This window comes from Ovis aries, chromosome 9 (genome assembly GCF_016772045.2).
Source record: "Ovis aries strain OAR_USU_Benz2616 breed Rambouillet chromosome 9, ARS-UI_Ramb_v3.0, whole genome shotgun sequence".
NCBI classification, from domain to species: Eukaryota; Metazoa; Chordata; class Mammalia; order Artiodactyla; family Bovidae; genus Ovis; species Ovis aries.
In genome coordinates this window covers 3215076-3233522 of record NC_056062.1, presented here as the reverse complement: position 1 = coordinate 3233522, position 18447 = coordinate 3215076, and the positions used below count along the sequence as shown (strand labels likewise).

General features: G+C 48.2%; 1 protein-coding gene across 5 annotated transcripts in view; it reads left to right on the top strand.

Annotated features, from left to right (window-relative positions):
- Window positions 1–18447, top strand: part of SMAP1 (small ArfGAP 1) — a 187415-nt gene that overhangs the window by 156353 nt on the left and 12615 nt on the right. The gene's annotated exons all lie outside the window — the stretch shown is intronic.

Genomic DNA, 18447 nt, shown 5'->3' with positions numbered 1-18447 from the left:
AAAACAGTTGAAACCCTGACTTGCATTGACTAGAATGGCTTTATCGTCAGTGTGCCAAAGGGACCTGTTAACTGAACTTGGACACAGTGTGGTTAGTTTGCTGTGTTGCCACAAAAAAGGAAATCTTCATAAGGGAGCTGGCGTCTGTCAGCAGTGCTTTCGCAGAAATGCGGCTGCTGAGTTCCTAGAGAGAGGGGAGCTGCCAGAGCAGTCTCCAAGGCTTGGGGGGCCATGCTGCCTCAGCACTGAAGCGAGGAGTAGATTGCGTTTACTGCCACCCCTCTTCTCTTTATTTAGCTTTTTGCGGGGTTGGAGGGGATCCCTTAGCAAAATAATTCTGGCATGGCCTTATTGTAAGGTGCTGTCTTAAAGAAAGCTTTTATTTTGGTTAACTGAAGCAACACGCCCTATACTTCGATCCAGTAGCTAGGTCCACGTTATGTGTGTGATGACAGTAAGAAGTGCTCAGTTTAACGTCATTTTTGTTCTCGGGGCTGACAGATGGATGTTGTCTGCCTGGCAGGTAAACAAGCTTCCGTTCAAAGAGTGCTTGTATTGTCCTTATCTGCAAATGCCAGCTCTTCTTAAGTGCTTCTCCTCTTTGTTCTAAAGTAGCTTGATAAGTAGTTATTTTTATCTGAGCCTTCTGCAGTAATTAATTTAGAAAAAAATCTGTCTAGTTTAGAGAAAGATTAATGGCTAAAGGAAAACAGTAAAAGATAGTTGAAGGATGGAGTTGAATTTCATAAAATTTTCTAAAAATTGATCTTATTAAGATTGTTTTCTGTTTTCAGAATTACAATTGAATGTTTTAGTCATTTCTTCGAAGTTGGTGTATCAGGCAAATATACTCCCTATCGATAAAAATCTTCTGCAGTGGTGAAATTAGGAGGTATATATTAGAAATATAACAAAATAACTATGATTTTATGAGCCCTGAAAATAGGGCTCAGTCCAGGCATGCTAAATAGAATTATGTTGAATACAAGTTCTCTTAATTTACGTATTTTACTTCCTTTCCTCTAAATGAGAGAGAGGGGAAAAAAAGACTCATTACCAAAGTAAGAATAGATCCTACTGAGACTGCATGCATCTTTGTCTTCACGGCAGCATCTCCTCTCCAGTCTAGTGCCTTGTTTACCAGTTCATACCTTAGAAATGTTAGATCAAACCCAGGCCTGACTCTTACCCTTACAGACTCAGTGACCCACAGCTCTTCACAAAGTGTCTGCTGGTATCCAGGCAGCTAGACACTAAGCAGAGAGCTGTGAAGGAGAGCAGATGAAAATGACTGGCCTCTGGGAGCTTTCATTCTCTCTGAGGAAGCAGTGATAAAATAGTCAAGTGAACTATGGTATGGGTCGTGTTTGGTAAGTGCTGTAGCTAAAACAAAAAGGAGTGGTGGTGATTTTAAATAGGGCTGGGGGTGCTGGGGGCTCCCTGAGATCCCGCTGGAGTGAGGACCTCAGGAAGTCGGGGCTCCCTGGCCGTGGGGGTGAGACGGGTGGGTGTGGTGGCCCCGTGGCAGCCTTGCCACCACATGAATGGGGCCAGGGTGCATGAGACCGGAGGGTGTGGGGCGACAGGGAGGTCCACTGCGACAGGACTTTGGCATCTGCTTGGAGTGTCCTGGAAATGCATTGCAGGGATTCGAGCAAAGAAGCACCTCCTCTGACTTGAGTTTTTCAGGACTTCTTATAGCTGCTGTGTTAAGAGTCGGGTGTGGTGAGGCGAGGCTGCATAGGGGCAGGGGGACCAGTAACACAGCTAGGGGGCGGTGGCTGAGGGGGGCGGTGGTGTGGGGAGTTGTAAGAAGTAGCTGGCTCTGGACCTCTTTTAAAGAGGAGCCAATAGTGTACACTGACCAGTGAGCAGTGTAGGATGTTTCCCTTTGGGAATGACTCCCTTGGGACAAGCAGAGTTGCTCTCGTGAGGTCTCCAGTGGCCAAGCATGGTGGTGCGGAGGTGATCTGGGAGACAGGTGGTGGGACTGGCCCCAGGTGCCCAGCTGTTGCCACGGTGATGCTGCATGGTCCTGTCTCCTGGCACTTGACCTCTGACCTCAGAAACACTGAGCTGTCTGTGGAGCATCACTTGCTGTGCTTCCTGCTTTCCAGCTGGTCCCAGTCGCAGAGCGTGTCTCCTCTCAGTGTGTCCCTGGCCTCTACCGCCTGGTCTCACAGTCCCTGGGTCGTGGGGCTTTCAGACTGCGGCTCCCCTCTTCTGGTGTCAGGCTCTGTGATGTCAGCCATGGCTGGGTCTCATCGGGGCTCTGTGAGCCTATTTCAGTGTTGGGAGAGTTTCAGGAAACTATGTCCTGAGGGGAGAGCCAAGCTTTGCTGTCGGTAGGAGGGTGTGAGAGTGCTCAAAGGAGAGGGTAAGGACATATCCGGGGGGGTTGCTGCTGCCTGACGATTCTAGCTGTGTGCTAGAAGAGTTCTGGCAGTGGCTGGGCAGGTGACAGGGTCAGAAGGAGGGCTTAGGGGTCTTGCCGATGAAGTCAGCAGTGGGAAGGCTGGCGCCTCACCCAGAGCATGCACAGCTCTGCTCCTGCCGGTTACCAGTCACCTAAGTTCCAGAAGAGACTATCTGGCTTTGAGAGAGCAGTGCTCCTGAATGAAGACAGACCAGCAGCCTCTCGTGGGTAAGCGTGGCGCTCTGGTTCCCTGCAGGTGGCGGTGTGCTGGGGCAGCGGCAGTAGGCGTGTGCCGTCTGCTTTATGGCCGCGTGGAAAGGCAGGCCCATGTGGGTGAGAGCAGAGACGGACTTCACATTACATGTTTGCAGGAAAGACAGAGAAAAGCCCCACAGGGTTAGTGCAGTTACCCAGCCCCAGAGGGCCAGGAATCCCTGGGTTCTGTGTGTATTCGGGGTCACATTTTAGTAGTCTCACACAGGATGATAGTCAAGGCAATTTTTTAGAAATGTGAACTTCCCATTTAACTGGCCCTTTAGCGAACCTTTTTGTTTCAGCCCAGTGGCTTGAGATAAACCTGTTTTCCTCAACTCTCCTTTCCTGATCTACTCCCATCCCAAAGTCATAAAATACTCTGTGTGCCTTTTAGCAAGAGTCAGCAATGCTTTTCTGAAAGGGAATAACTGTTTTTGGCTTTGCAGGCCTTACAGCCTCCGTGGCAGCTGCTGCGCTCGCCCCTGTGGCGGGCACGTCGCCATTGGCAAAAGCATGGGTGGTGAGGGGGGCTGGGCTCTGCTGGGCGTTAAAGACAGTTGGGAGGGGCCTTTATGCTCCTGGCTGTGCCGCGAGAACGACTGCATGTTCAGGTGTTAATTTGCACTGGAAGCTTGTGGAAGCACAGTTTACTCTGCCTTACTGTCTGGTATTAGAAGTGCAGTCCATACTTGGTTGTTACCTGCCCTCTGCTCTTGGAAATGGCCAGGTCTTCGGGCCCCTCTTGGTGAGGGCCAGCCTGGCCGCTGGACTAGACCACGCCCCTGCTGTCCGAGAGCAGAGCTGACCCCAGCTCCCGCCGCCGCCGGGGTGCCGCTTGCCTGTGCCCTGCAGGCGAGCCTCTCCCAGGATGGGAGCCGCGCGGTGCACGGCTTCATGGCCGGCCTCTGCTGGTGACGACCTGGCCTCTGTGAGACAAAAGCGGACAGACTGCTTAGCACCTGGTTAGTATGGCCTCAGACTTCTTTTTCTAGAATCTGAGAGCAGTCTTCAGGGTGAGCACCTGCTCCAGCCATGAGGCGTGGCAGACCTGTGGCTGTGGGGGTGAAGCGTGGCCTGCTGGCTTCAGCTTGGCCTTCCCGCAGACCCCGCTCCGGGGCCGGAGGCTTCACCGCAGGCCGTTGGGCACGTGGGTGCGTGGGACTGTCGGGGACAGACGCCTGGGGAGAGCTCACAGAGAGGCGGGCTGCAGCTCCGTGATGAGAGCGTGGCTCAGCGTGTCTGTACTGCTTACATGGGTGTGTCCCCTTCTGCTTGTTCACATTCATCTAGGGACATTTCTGCCTGAACGTTTCATCAGCTTTGAGTTATTTTAAATACTGAACTGCACAGAGATGTATTTAGATAATGGGTTCCTCAGTTTTTTCTTAATTGAAAAGCTCAGAGGAACATACAGCTTTAGGCAAGTTTTAAAGTCTTCTCCTTCATGCCTGTTTCAAGAAATAAAAGCATTTACTTGTCACAATAGCCAAGATCAGATGGGTTGACAATGCTAGTTAAACATAGTTTTTACTATTATATATAACCTGCTTAATTATCTAGTAGTGTATGTCCCGGTTTTATATAATGAGGGAGGTGAATACACTACCTTTTTTTCTGTAAATTTTTTTGTGTTTGTAAGATTTCTGGACAGAAACTAAAGGATAAAATACTTTCAGAAAGCACTCTATAATTACCTTTAAAGCAGTAAATTCCTACAGAGAGGTTTCTGTTTTTCAAAGGCCATACACTGAAAAGTACCACAAGTTTGTGACTGGGCGGACTGGGCCACAGCTGAGCCCTGGCCTGAGGAATTGCGGGGTTGGGGGTTAGTTGTGTGCGTACTGCTGCTGTCCGGGCAGGGAGGAAGAGAGGAGGCTCTGTCTAGCGCACGTGCCATGAAGTAATTTTATAGTCTGTTACAGTTCTGTGGAAAGCTCTTAGAGAGATGGGAATATCAGTCCATCTTACCTATCTCCTGAGAAACCTGTTATGTGGGTCAGGAAGCAACAGTTAGAACCCTGTATGGCATAACTGACTGGCTCAAGATCGAGGAAGGAGTATGGCAGGGCTGTCTGCTGTCACCCCGTTTGTTTAATCCATACGTTGAGCACATCATGAGCTGTGCGACCCCAGAGACGGCAGCCCACCAGGCTTCTCCGTCCATGGGATTTTCCAGGCAAGAGTACTGCAGTGGGGTGCCATTGCCTTCTCCAACTGCCTGGCAAACAGAAGGGAAAGGTGGAAACAGTGATGGGTTTCCTCTTCTTGGACTCCAAAATCACTGCAGATGGTGACTGCAGCCATGAAATCTGATGACGATTGCTTCTTGGCAGAAAAGCGATGACAAACCTAAGCACTGTGTTGAAAAGCAGAGACATCACTCTGCCAACAAAGGTCTGTATAGTCAAGGCTGTGGTCTTCCTGACGGTCACGTACGGTTGGTTGTGAGAGCTGGACTGTGAAGAAGGCAGAACACCAGAGAATTGGTGCCTTTGAACCGTGGTGCTGGAGAAGACTCCTGAAAGTCCCTTAGACAGCAAGGAGATCAAGCCAGTCAGCCTTAAGGGAGATCAACGCCAAATATTCACTGGAGAAACTGATGCTGAAGCTCCATTATTTTGGTCAAATGATGCACACAGACGACTCATTGGAAAAGTCCCTGACGCTGGGAAAGATTGAGGGCAGAAGGAGAAGAGGATGAGATGGCTGGATGGCATCACCGACGCAGTGCACGTGAACTTGGGTAAACTCCAGGAGATGGTGAGGGACAGGGAGGCCTGGCGTGCTGCAGTCCATGGGATCGCAAAGAGTTGGACACGACTGAGCGGCTGAACAACAACAGTGGTTGTCAGATATAGTTAGAAATTAATAAAATCTTGTGTTGTTTCTGCTCAGAAGAGTATGTTCAGTGAATGATTAAAGACTATTTCAGCCTTTCAAAAAGGGGGCCTTGACTGTGTGTGATTACACCTGTGGAGGAGGAGCAGACAGGTGTGTGCCTGTTTGCTGGGAGAGACCAGCTGTGGGCAGTTGCCACTCGCAGTCCTGAGTCTGAGGGGAGGCCACAGAGGGTGGCGAGTGGGCCCGTGGGAGATCCAGCAGCAGAGCCCGGGGGGAGGGTGTCACATCCTCCAGACCCGGGCCCCAGGGACTGTGAGGCACGTGATGGCGGGGGTGATGTCCAGGTGTTGATGGTGCGAACGCTGCCTGTAGGCAAGGCACCTTCCAGTTGTTGGGCATCGAGGGCCTGAACGTGGCTGCAGGGAGACTTTTGATGAGTGTCGTGTGAGCGAGCAGTTTGGGGTCAGGAGTTGGCGCCCCCTCCTGCTTCCTGAGCCGTCACCCTTGGGCTCTGCCTGGTGGTCGGCAGGTGGACAGTGAAGACCCCAGCCCCTGGCCTCAAGGCCACATCCAGACGGTGGCTTCTCAGGAGTGAAAGCTGCTCCCAGAAAATGCCCCCGGCAGAGTTCTCGGGGTCCCCTGGGCAAGTTGGGTCCTGGGGCCTCTCTCGGTGCAGGTGAGGCTGGGCAACAGTGCAGGCCAGTTCGTTAGCGTGTCAGCCTCTGCAGCCCTTCAGAGGGGGGACGTGTCTCACACATACGCACGCACACACACACCTCTGACAGCCCTTCAGAGTGGGGAGTATGTCACACACAGACGCACACCTTGCCCTTTTCTTTTTGTTTTAAAACATACAAGGACACCAGAGCTGACTGAAGTTGGCTTCCAAGGCCCAGCTTCTGGATGACAGCTAGGTTCAAACCCAGGTCTCCCTGACTTCAGAGTCCGGTCTCAGCTTATAGATGAACTGAAGCTAGATGCTTTTACTCCAGTGGTTAGATTGCCATCTCATTACTTTAAGAAACATGGAGATGGTACCTGCTGTGTGCCAGGCACTGCTTTGAGTATTTACAGATGGTGAATCCTTGTATCTTCACAGAAGCTCTGAGGTTGGTGAGCTACTATTGGTTTAACTTTACCAGTGAAGAAACTGAGGCACAGAGGTTAAGTAAGTTGCCCAAAGGCAAGCAGTTGGTAGATTACAAAGCCAGACCGGTGTTCTTAACAGTTACAGTGTGTGGAGCTCTGATAGGAAGTGAGATTCTGAGACTGCCAGGGGACCATGTGATACAAGACAGACGTGAGACCCACTTGTCCAGGAGACAGATGCAACGTGTCACAGGGGCCCCTGGAGTTAGAGGCGGTGCCGGGACTGTGTGTAGGCTCTGGGGCCTACAGCCGGAAAGGGAACACAAGCACCATTGCGTGGTTGTCGTCCAGAGCGTGACTGAGTGGGCAGTGTGGCACGCACCACAGTGATGTGCCTGGGGCAGGATGAGCGTGTCTGGGGCCTCGGGGGATGCCACCGCACCAGGCGGATGCTGGGCAGCATGCTGGCCTCAGGGCGAGCTGACCTGATTTGCAGGAAGCGGAGCTCGGAACGGGAGGGGTAGACAGAGCAGGAGGGTTCCCACCAGCTGTGAGGCCTCTCAGTCAGTTGAGTGGGTTAGCCTAGAGGCCACCTCGCTAGCAGTGTGTGCACGCTGTCAGCTCAGTCGTGTCTGACTCCTAGCGACCCCATGGACTGCAGCCCGCCAGGCTCCTCTGTCCATGGGATTCTCCAGGCAAGAAGACTGGAGTGGATTGCTATGCCCTCCTCCAGGGGATCTTCTCGATCCAGGGATTGAGCCTGCATCTTTTATGTCTCCTGCATTGGCAGATGGGTTCTTACCCCCAGTGCCACCTGGGAAACCCTACTTAGCAGTAAAAAGTTAACTGAAGATTAAAAATAAACAGCTTCACTTAACTCTCAGTCATCTTTCCTTAAGCTTTTGAGAACAATTTGAAGCCTGAAAATTAATATGCTTCAAATGAACATTTATGACTTGAGTTTACAAAGTAACACACATGGGAGTTTATTTCATTTTCTAAAGCCAAGTGTGTTTAAATCCAGAGGAATTCCAAGTAACATTTCCTATAAAGGAAAAAGCTTTAAATGGTTTCTTGCATAGAAAATAAAAAGGGTTCTTTGAGTAATATGGAGATTTATAAAGCTTTAAGGAGTTTTGCCACTAAGGAGAGTGTTTCACTATACCTCATGGAAGCAGCCTTCTTTAATCCGTTTCCACTTAGACTTACTTCTCCCTAGGGTGATACCCCATTAGTTACCAGTGAAAGAATTAGAGTTGGCAGTTTTCGGTGTCCAAGGGTGTGCTCAAGGCTAAGTGTTCACACTCAGTCAGGAACAGTAATGAAAAACATAGCATCACTTACTTATCATGTTTTTATCTGCCTATGCTAGATTAGTAATGTAAGAAATCTCACATAACTCTGTCGGAGAAGGCAATGGCACCCCACTCCAGTACTCTTTCCTGGAAAATCCCATGGACAGAGGAGCCTGGTGGGCTGCAGTCCATGGGGTCACTAAGAGTCGGACACGACTGAGCGACTTCACTTTCACTATTCACTTTCATGCATTGGAGAAGGCAATGTCAACTCACTCCAGTGTTCTTGCCTGGAGAATCCTGTGGACAGAGGAGCCTGGTGGGCTGCTGTCTATGGGGTCTCACAGAGTCGGACCTGACTGAAGCGACTTAGCATGCATGCATGTGTTGGAGATGAAAATGACAACTCACTCCAATATTCTTGCCTGGAGAATCCCAGGGACAGAGGAGCCTGGTGGGCTGCCGTCTATGGGGTCGCACAGAGTTGGACCCGACTGAAGCGACTTAGCAGCAGCAGCATATAACTCTGTGGCTTTTTTTCATTATTTGTACAAATAGATTATGACCGGCTAATGCCACTGACATTCAGGTAGAGGATGAATTCAGTTAATATTTATTGAGCACAGGCGAGTTCATGGAACTCTGGTAAATCCCAGAGAAAGTGGCTCTGTGTGTGTCTAGTAGTGCAAGGTGGGGGGGTGTGTGCATACGCGTGCAGTCTAGACATGAGAAGACGGAACTGCTGCTTAGAGAAATGTGGGGCTGTGGAAGAGGCTGGCTGTGAGAGTGCAGTGTGCAACCTGGCATAATGCTGTAGTGCGCAGTTTCCATGTTATTTGCCTCCATTCAGGCCTTCTTTTGCTGGTCAGAGGCAGATGAGTTTTTCTTGCTGTGCAAAGTGATGTCAGGCAAAAGCTCCTGTGTTCTGGGGTTGTGTTTAGAGTGAGTGGCAGCTGGGGAAGACCAGCAACTCCCAGACAACCGGGTCCTTGGGCCTCCCCTTTATAAAGTGTCCTGTGATTTAAACCCCATCTGCATCCTTCTCAGAGGCCCCCTCAAGGAGGTGCTCGGAGCAGAGCTGTGGGAGAGGGGAGTGGAGTCGGTGAGGAGGCTGCCTGAGATGTGAGCAGGCGTGTGGGTGTGTGTGCGTGCGTGCGTGCTCAGAACTGTGACTGCAGCAGTGCTCTGGGCCATGGGCAGAGTGTCACTCGAGGACGCAGTTCTGATTTAGAGGGACAACTGCGACCTCACTGCCACGGGGCTTGGAGAGAGGAAGCCAGGGAGGGATTTCAGCAGGGTGCAGACGCTGCGTGGAAGCCCGTAGGGTGTGGGGCTGCGGCAGGGGTCTCCATCACAGGGGCTGCAGGGTCTTCCGGGAAGATGTGGACTCAGAGGAGGTTTCCAGGGAGGAAGGACCAGCCAGGGTCAAACATGGCATGGTTGAGTAGGATGGGGACCGAGAGGGGTTTGTAACCATACTGCCGGGACTTTTCGCACTCCGAGTCATTGTTTCCTTTTTCTCCCAACAGAAGTAGGATCACCTGCCTGCCTGTCGTTTTGTTGCAGGAAGGGGGACCCCTTCCAGGGCCCCGAAACTGGGCTCTTGTCTAACACTCGGAAATGAATTGTCTGAGGAGACATGTGCTGAAAAAGCAAGAGATTTTATTGGAAAAGGGCACCCAGGTGGAGAGCAGGAGAGTAAGGGAACCCCGGAGAACTGCTCTGTCACATGGCTTGCAGTATTGGGTTTTATGGTGCGGGGATTAGTCTCCGGGTTGTCTTTAGCTGATCATTCTGACTCAGTCCTTCCTGGTGGTGCAGGTCTTGTTCAGCCAAGATGGACACCAGAGAGGAGGATTCTGGGAGGTGGTCGGACAGGTGGTGTCTCCTTTTGACCTTTCCCGAACTCTTCCTGTTGGTGGAGGCTTATTAGTTCCGTGTTCCTTGCCGGGACTTCCTGTCATAAAACAGCTCATGCGAATGGTTACTATGGTGCCTGGCCGTGGTGGGCGGTTTCAGTCTGTGTGCTTCCCCTAAGAGTTTTACCCCATGGCGCCACTGTCACCAAGAAGCGTTCTCCTGACGTGTGTTTGGAAAGCATTTCGTCAGCCATTTGTTGAGCATCTGCTTTGTGCCGGGCATCTGTTGAGGAGGCAGCCCCCTTCTCTCTGAGAGGGCAGAGGGTGGACGGGGGTGCTCGACGTGGGCACGGTGCCGGGAGAACGTGCTCAGCATGTTCAGATGCTGGCACAGACTGAATGCCGCATCAGGAAGGTGCCTGCACTGGGGAGGAGTCCGGGGTCTGTCTGGCCCGCCAGCCGGGGTGGAGTGGCTGCGGGGATGGGGTGGGGAGAGGGCCTTGATCTTGTGGGCTCAGCAGGAAGCTGGGACTGTGCCCAGCTGGGCAGCGAGGCCAGCCTCACCCTTGGTGCCCTCTTCTTGGGAGGCGGGACAGCTGCCCCGAGAGCTGGTTTAATCTGGGACAAGCGAGGGGCACTGCTTCTGTTTGGGGGCACCAGCAGAAGCTGCTCGGAAGGGTGAGAATAGTGGAGTTTTCCAGCTGTACCAGCAGAGGTGTGTCGAAATCCCAGTCTTACTGTGTAAAACTCACTGGAGGTGATGTGAGGGTCTAACTCAGACACTTCATATAAAGTGTGATCAGAGTACCTGGCAATAGAACTTAAAAATGTTAGTGTTTAAAATGTCATTCAAAATCCAAAGTGTTACATTCTTATTTCCTTTTAGTTTATACACAATATCATTCAAAGGCACTTGGAATAGACCAAGAAGGCACTAAAGACTGTTTTAAGTGCTTTGTTTACTGTTACTCACTTGGATTTTCGGTGTCAGATAGATGAGTTCTGATATACCCAAGGCTAATAATAGACAGCTGCCCTGAGGGTTTCTCTATCGGTAGAAATGGCCTTCACAAGGTTGTCATATTTGCGTGCTGGGCAGACCTTCTGTTCATGTGAGCTGCAGCACTGATGTTTAATAGCTTGCTTTCTTTAGCTCAAAACATTTAACCTTTCTTTTGAATTTCTGGAATGTGTGCAGTATAAACTGTCATCTACCAACATTAGTCTGAAATCTTAAGGTAAAGGAGAAAGAACAGTTACCCGCAAGCAGCGGGTTGTAGACTTGATGCTGTGCCGTTGAGACTGCAATTTCTTCTCTTCAGCACGTTGTCCTGATTTCTTCTGTTTGCTCATTGCCTCTTCAAGGGGTCCTTCGTGCTTCATTATCATTCTTTATGATGTTGTCCCAGCTAAGTTTCTTCCATTTGCCTTGGGCTTTCCTTGTACTCCGCGCTCCCATTACACGTCTTGTCCACCAGCTGCTGTTTCTGCCTGTTGATGGAGCAGCATTGCTCCTCCCCCAGCAGGGACCCCAGTCCTGACACGCTGTTTGCACAGACGGCTTCTACACACACCCGTGCACACACACACGGTTTCTATACACATGTGCACACACACAGACGGCTTCTACACACATACCCACACAGCTTCTACACACATACACACACGGCTTCTACTCACATACACACACGGCTTCTACTCACATACACACACGGCTTCTACACACACATGGCTTCTATATACACACATACACTGTGTTTGGCCCCCTTCTCCCTGGAAGGGGAGTTTTTCATTTATCCGGGTGTGTGTGCACATATTTGTACAAACCAGATGTAACCGATGTGAATTTAATTATTTTTCTTAAATTATACCGATATACACTATTTAAACCATTTAATTTGAGTAAGACTCGTTCTTTCTAAATTTTAAAATATTTATCTGAAAAGCTTTTTTAACACCTTGATGTTCTGTGGCTTTTGTGGTCTCTGAGCTTTCCCTTAACCAGCAGAGCCTGTGCTGCTGATGGGCACTTGGGAAAGAGGCCGCGCTGGGCAGCAGGGCCGATGGCGGAGCTGCCCGTGTCCGCCCACAGCCCAGCGCCCGCTGTGGGCACGCTGTCTGTTCCTGCGCTGTGTGCCGGGGAGGCGCCGGGCTCGGCAGAGGACGCCACAGGGAGAGATGGCTCTGAGGCTGTGGTGTGCAGCGGTTTCCAAGCTGGTCACCTCACTGCTTCTCTTAACAGCGCAAATAATTACCAACTAAAACCTGGTTCCTAATTTTCAGAGTTTTAGATGGTTTATTTGTAGTTATATACAGTTGTAACTACATGACTTTTGTGAAATTCAGCTTAAAGAAAAGAGCCTCACTAGTCTTAGGGTCGAAGACTTGGTCTAGTCCAAGTTTTGCTACTTTAGTAGAGAATTGACTCCAAGTCATTAATCTCTGGGCCCTGCGTTTCTGAAACTGGAGGTAATGAAGGGGAGCCCTTCCCATGCTTTATACAGACAGAAGTGATAGCATGTGAATATTCTTTTAAAAAGTTTAGGGAACAGGTCATGTTTATAATGATGGTAATATAGTCTTCAGTTTTCCTATTTAAATCCTGAAAATAAAAAATAGAAGTGTTTTTTTTTTCTTTTTTGCCCCCCGCCACCCCCCGCCCCCGCCTTACCCCCTTAACCCCGCACCGGCCCCCTTCCTCCTCCGCCTGCCGGCCCGGGGCGGGGCTCAGGGCCGCGCGCCGCCACCCGGACCGGAAAGAGCCGGCTCGGTCCGCCGCGGGGTCAGGCGCTGCGTCGGCCACTCCGCCGGCCACTCCGCCGGCCACTCCGCCGGCCCCGCCTCAGTTTCGGCTCAGCCCTCCCCTGGTCAGTGGGAGCCCGGCAGGGCGAGAGGCACAGGCGGCTGCGGGAAAATGGCCATAGAAGTGTTTTTAAAAGGTTGAGCATGAAGTTTTAATCTTGAACATTTTCTCCAGTCTTCAAATTCTTAACATGAAAAGGAATGATAAACTTCAATTTTATCATTACCCTCTTGCCGTATAACAACCTTTTGTTACAAAATCTCCATCTGCTGTGGCTGAGAAACCATCAGAAAACCCATACATTATATTATCTAAGTGATCTATTAACAGATGAAATTTTAACCAGCTTTATATATCAGGAAACTGTTAACAGAGGTACTTCAATCACATAACTAAAAATATGGAGAAAAAACAGGTAAAAAACAAGATCTTATCCTATAGTAAAAAATAAAAGTTTTGAGGTGATTTGAGAATTCTTTGTAGAGAATGTGTTTAGCAAGCCAAACATGGTAAGTCAAATTAACCATCATTGAAATCCAGTGGGGAGATATGCTGGGATTTTTTTTTACTGATTTTCCAAGGTTGAAAAGTTTTCATTTAAGTTAAAAGGCTTTGTTTTTCAACAGTTCTGGGAATGCCTGTCTTTTTAGTGACAAGGAGAATCGAGGGGGGTTTTACTCCATCATGTTAGAGGATCCTGTGGAGAGGAGACTTCAGGGGAGAAAGGAGAGGACAGGTGTGTTCCATGCTCTCTGTGAGGTGGGACATGGGCCTGGGAGAGTTCTTCATCTTAGGCTTGTGGAGCCCAGAGAAGATCTTCCCCAGTCACTTAACACAGATATCAGTGTTGGCATAGAGACCACGGTCCCTAAGCAGACGCTTCCACCGCCTCATTCTAAAGGATCCCAGAGTCCCTTGGGCTCGTGTAAGTTGACTTTCATGGCAGCTTCACTCGCTGCCGGAGGTGATTACCAAGAAAGCCCCACTTTGGTTTTTGTCTGGAGTGCCTTTCTGAGATTTCCAAAGGCCAGTTTGTACGTAAAAGGCTTCCCTGGTGGCTCAGTGGTAAAGAAGCTGCGTGCAGTACAGGAGACACAGGCTCCATTCCTGGGTCGGGAAGATCCCCGGAGGAGGAAATGGCAGCCCATTCTGTATTCTGGCCTGGGAAGTCCTCTGGACAGAGGGCCACAAAAGAGTCGGGCGTGCCTGAGGACTGAGCACACACACGTACTTAATGGAAGGAGAGGATACAGCTGTTCTCCAGTGCAGTGGTGGGAGCAGCAGGCCTGTTGATGACTGTAGAGGGAGCGAGCCCTGCCCGCGTTAGGGTCAGGCCCATGTGTGGTGCTGCTCTGGGTCTGTAAGGGCTCTGGTCTGGAAGCTACCTCCATGCCAGTGGTGGATTGAAGCTGCCAGTCCCCGTAGGTCCATGCAGTGTCATCAGATGCAGTCTGTCTGCCCCACCCACGCATACATAGCACAACTTCATTTAAGAGAACTCTCATCGTATATACATTATTTTAAGCGTATTGTTACTCATGCTTGCTGCTGCTGCTAAGTCGCTTCAGTCGTGTCCCAACCCCATATATGGCAGCCCACCAGGCTCCCCCATCCCTGGGATCCTCCAAGCAAGAACACTGGAGTGGGTTGCCATTTCCTTCTCCAATGCATGAAAGTGAAAAGTCAGAGTGAAGTCGCTCAGTCGTGTCCGACTCTTAGTGACCCCCATGGACTGCAGCCTGCCAGGCTCCTCTGTCCATGGGATTTTCCAGGCAAGAGAACTGGAGTGGGGTGCCATTGCCTTCTCCTTACTCATGCTTATAAGCACACAAAATGAATGATAGGGATTTTTTTATTGGGTAAAATGCACATTAAAATTTACCCCTTTAATCAGTTTTAAGTTTTCATGGCGTTAAGTTCTTTCACATTTTTGTGTAGCCATCACTATCACACGTGGCAGGGAACTTTTATTTTTGTGTGGTTTGCATCTTTGGCAGGAATGTGTCACTTTTATAGTAAAAACTGAATTTAAGATTACAATCTGAGACTTTGTTGTATCTCTGTGATACTGGACAAGTTTAACTTCTTTTGCCATCTGTAAATGAGGGTAGTTGCAGTACCTCTTTTATGGGTTTCCCTGGTGGCTGAGAGGTTAAAGCGTCTGCCTCCAATGCGGGAGACCTGGGTTTGATCCCTGGTTCGGAAAGATCCCCGGGTGAAGGCAATGGCACCCTACTCCAGTATTTTTGCCTGGAGAATCCCATGGACGGAGAAGCCTGGCAGGCTACAGTCCATGGGGTTGCAAAGAGTCGGACACGACTGAGCGACTTCACTTTCTTTCCTTCTTTCACATCACAGTATTACAATAAAGACCAAACAAGTGTGTGTGTGTGTATTTGTGTGTTTTCAGGCGTGGCACAAAGCAAGCACTGTACCGAGTGCTGGCTCTTCTATTAGTCGCTTATGTGACCCTAAGGCTGTAAAAGGTGAAATAAGACTTTGAAAGCCAAATAAAGTGCCCCATGTCATTTTACAGATTAGGTGACGTATTACTGAGTACTGATCAGGGTTTAGACTTCAAAGTATAAATAAGTTAGTATCCTTAGTGGCATATAATGTACTGCTTCAAACAGATTTAAAATTTCTGAAGGATATACAGTTCATAAAAGAATGAAAATCGATTATTTGCCTGTAGTAGATGAATGTCTTTGTTTTCACATATCACATCCTGAGCTTACTGGTGCTATGTAAGTCAACTGACATGGTCTGTGGCAAAAAAATCAGTTGACAGCATTTCTCCTGATTCACTGAAAATAATAATAGTAATAATAATGTTAATAGTATTTTCTTACACTTAAGATTTTTTTAAATATAAATTTGTCCTGATAGTGTTTGCTGTTACATAAAACAGCAACAAATTTTAACTGAAAAACTGAGAGTAGTTACTTAGGCTCAGCTTGTCGGGTTTTTCTTTTTTTCCGTTTCCTTTTCTTCCTCTTGGTCATGGTTTGTTTTGGAGGGCATGTGCTTCTGTTGGTGAGGGTCAGTTGCGTGGGATGTGGTCGTGTCTCCTGCTATGGCAGTGCTCCCTTGTTCTTGTGACAGAGGGAGCAAGTCTGATGAGGTGGTTTCCCTGTCCCCCGCTCTGAAGCTTAGGAGTGCAAGCACCGCTGACACGTGCCGGTGTTGCCATCTGAGTTCCGTTACTGAGTTGTGGATGCCACCACAGAGAACATATTCTTTTGTTTGTGTTTTTAACCTAGGGAACCCTGTCCTTCTAAAATACGTTACTTCTGGTTCATTTACTGCTCTGTCTGATGTGTACTGTCTGATGTGCTGCGCTGGTAATGGACTGAAAAACATACAGTAGCTCTTTAAAGAGGTCTAATTTCAAAGTGAATGTTGCTGTTTTGAATGAGCTAGAAATGGGAAATACACTTTCATGTGTAAATCATGTTTGAATTCCATGTCATGGTTGTGTGTTAGCCTAAAGTCCTGTAGGTTATAAATTAGTAGTAGTCTGTGCATTGTTTTATTGCTTGACCTTTAAATCGTCCATAGTGCTTGATGGAGATCTAACATGTGTAACATGTATGGGCTGAATATTTCTTTCTTGCTCTTCTGGTGTTCTGTGCTAATGACTGAGAAATATTTGCAGTTGGTCTCTTCCAAACTAACCTTTCATGGTTTTCACACACAGTTTTACAAATTAAGTAGTAAAGATTATTGTGACCCTTTATTCCTTGAAATTAATGATGAGTTGTTTCCCTGAAGCTTAAACGGGGAGATAAAAGATACTAATTTCCATAGTTACACTTCAAGAAAGAGAAGAAATCTATGAGTTCCTGTGGGTTGTGATAGAAATACCCGGTATGTGGTAGATCTTCCATTAAATTTGCCAGATATTTAAAGTCCTGCTCTATGCAAGATGTCCATCCACCTTATTTTGAAGAGGTTTTAGAAGATACCTGTGTGCCTTTCAGACATGTATGGTTCATCAGAGAGATCAAATGAGATTGTTGCTGTTGCTGTTCTGATGCTCAGTTGTGTCCAACTCATTGTGGCCCCATTGACTGAAGTACACAAGGCTTCCCTGGCCTTCACCATCTCCTGGAGCTTACTCAAATTCAGGTCCATCGAGTCGGTGATGCCATCCAACTGTCTCATCCTCCGTCATCCCCTTCTCCTCCTGCCTTCAATCTTTCCCAGCATCAGGGTCTTTTCCAAGGGGTCAGTTCTTTGCATCAGGTGGCCAAAGTATTGGAGTTTCAGCTTCAGCATCAGTCCTTCCAATGAATATTCAGGACTGATTTCCATTAGGATTGACTGGATGTATCTCCTTGCTGTCCAAGGGCCTCTCCACAGTCTTCTCCAGCACCACAGTTCAAAAGCATCAATTCTGCTGCACTCAGCTTTCTTTAGAGTCCAACTCTCACATCTGTACATGAATACTGGAAAAACCATAGCTTTGACTAGACCTACCTTTGTTGGCAAACTAATGTCTCTGCTTTTTAATATCCTGTCTATGTTGGTCATAACTTTCCTTCCAAGGAGCAAGCATCTTTTAATTTTGTGGCTGCAGTCACCATCTGCAGTGATTTTAAAGCCCAAGAAAATAAAGTCCATCACTGTTTGTGTTATCTCCCCATCTATTGCCATGAAGTGATGGGACCAGATGCCATGATCTTAGTTTTTTGAATGTTGAGTTTTAAGCCAATTTTTCCGCTCTCCTCTTTCACCTTCATCAAGAGGCTCTTTAGCTCCTCTTTATTTTCTGCCATAAGGGTGGTGTCATCTCTGTATTTGAGGTTATTGATATTTCTCCTGGCAGTCTTGATTCCAGCTTGTGCTTCATCCAGCCCACCATTTTCTCATTATGTACCCTGCATAGAAGTTAAATAAGCAGGCATACTGACCATCAAGGCAGTATACAGCCTTGATGTACTCCTTTCTCAATTTGGAAGCAGTCCGCTGTTCCATGTCCAATTCTAACTGCTGCTTCTTGACCTGCATACAGATTTCACAGGAGGCAGGTAAGGTGGTCTGGTATTCCCATCTCTTTAAGAATTTTCCACAACTTGTTGTGATCCGCACAAAGGCTTTAGCGTAGTCAGTGAAGCAGAAGTAGATGTTTTTCTGGAACTCTGTTGCTTTTTCTATGATCCAGTAGATGTTGGCAATTTGATCTCTGGTTTCTCTGCCTTTTCTAAATCGAGCTTGAACATCTGGAAGTTCTCGATTCATGTACTGTTGAAGCCTGGCTTGGAGAATTTTGAGCACTACTTTACTTGCATGTGAGATGAGTGCAATTGCGCAGTAGTTTGAACATTCTTTGGCATTGCCTTTCTTTGCGATTAAAATGAAAACTGACCTTTTCTAGTCCTGTGGCCATTACTGAGTTTTCCACGTTTGCTGGCATATTGAGTGCAGCACTTCAGCAGCAGCATCTCTTAGGATTTGAAATAGCTTAGGTGGAGTTCCATCACCTCCACTAGCTTTGTTTGTAGTGATGTTTCCAAAGGCCCACTTGACTTTGCACTGTAGGATGTCTGGCTCTAGGTTAGTGATCACACCATCATGGTTATCTGGGTCATTAAGATCTTTTTTGTATAGTTCTATGATTTCTTGGCACCTCTTCTTTTGTTTCTGTTAGGTCCATATCATTTCTATCCTTTATTGTACTCATCTTTGCTTGAAATGTTCCCTTGATAATCTCTCATTTTCTTGAATAGATCTCTAGTCTTTCCCATTCTGTTGTTCCTCTATCTCTGCATTGTTCACTTAAGAAGCCTTTCTTATCTCTCCTTGCTGTTCAGTGGATCTCTGCATTCAGATGGGTATATCTTTCTTTTTCTCCTTTGCCTTTCACTTCTCTTCTTTTCTTAGCTA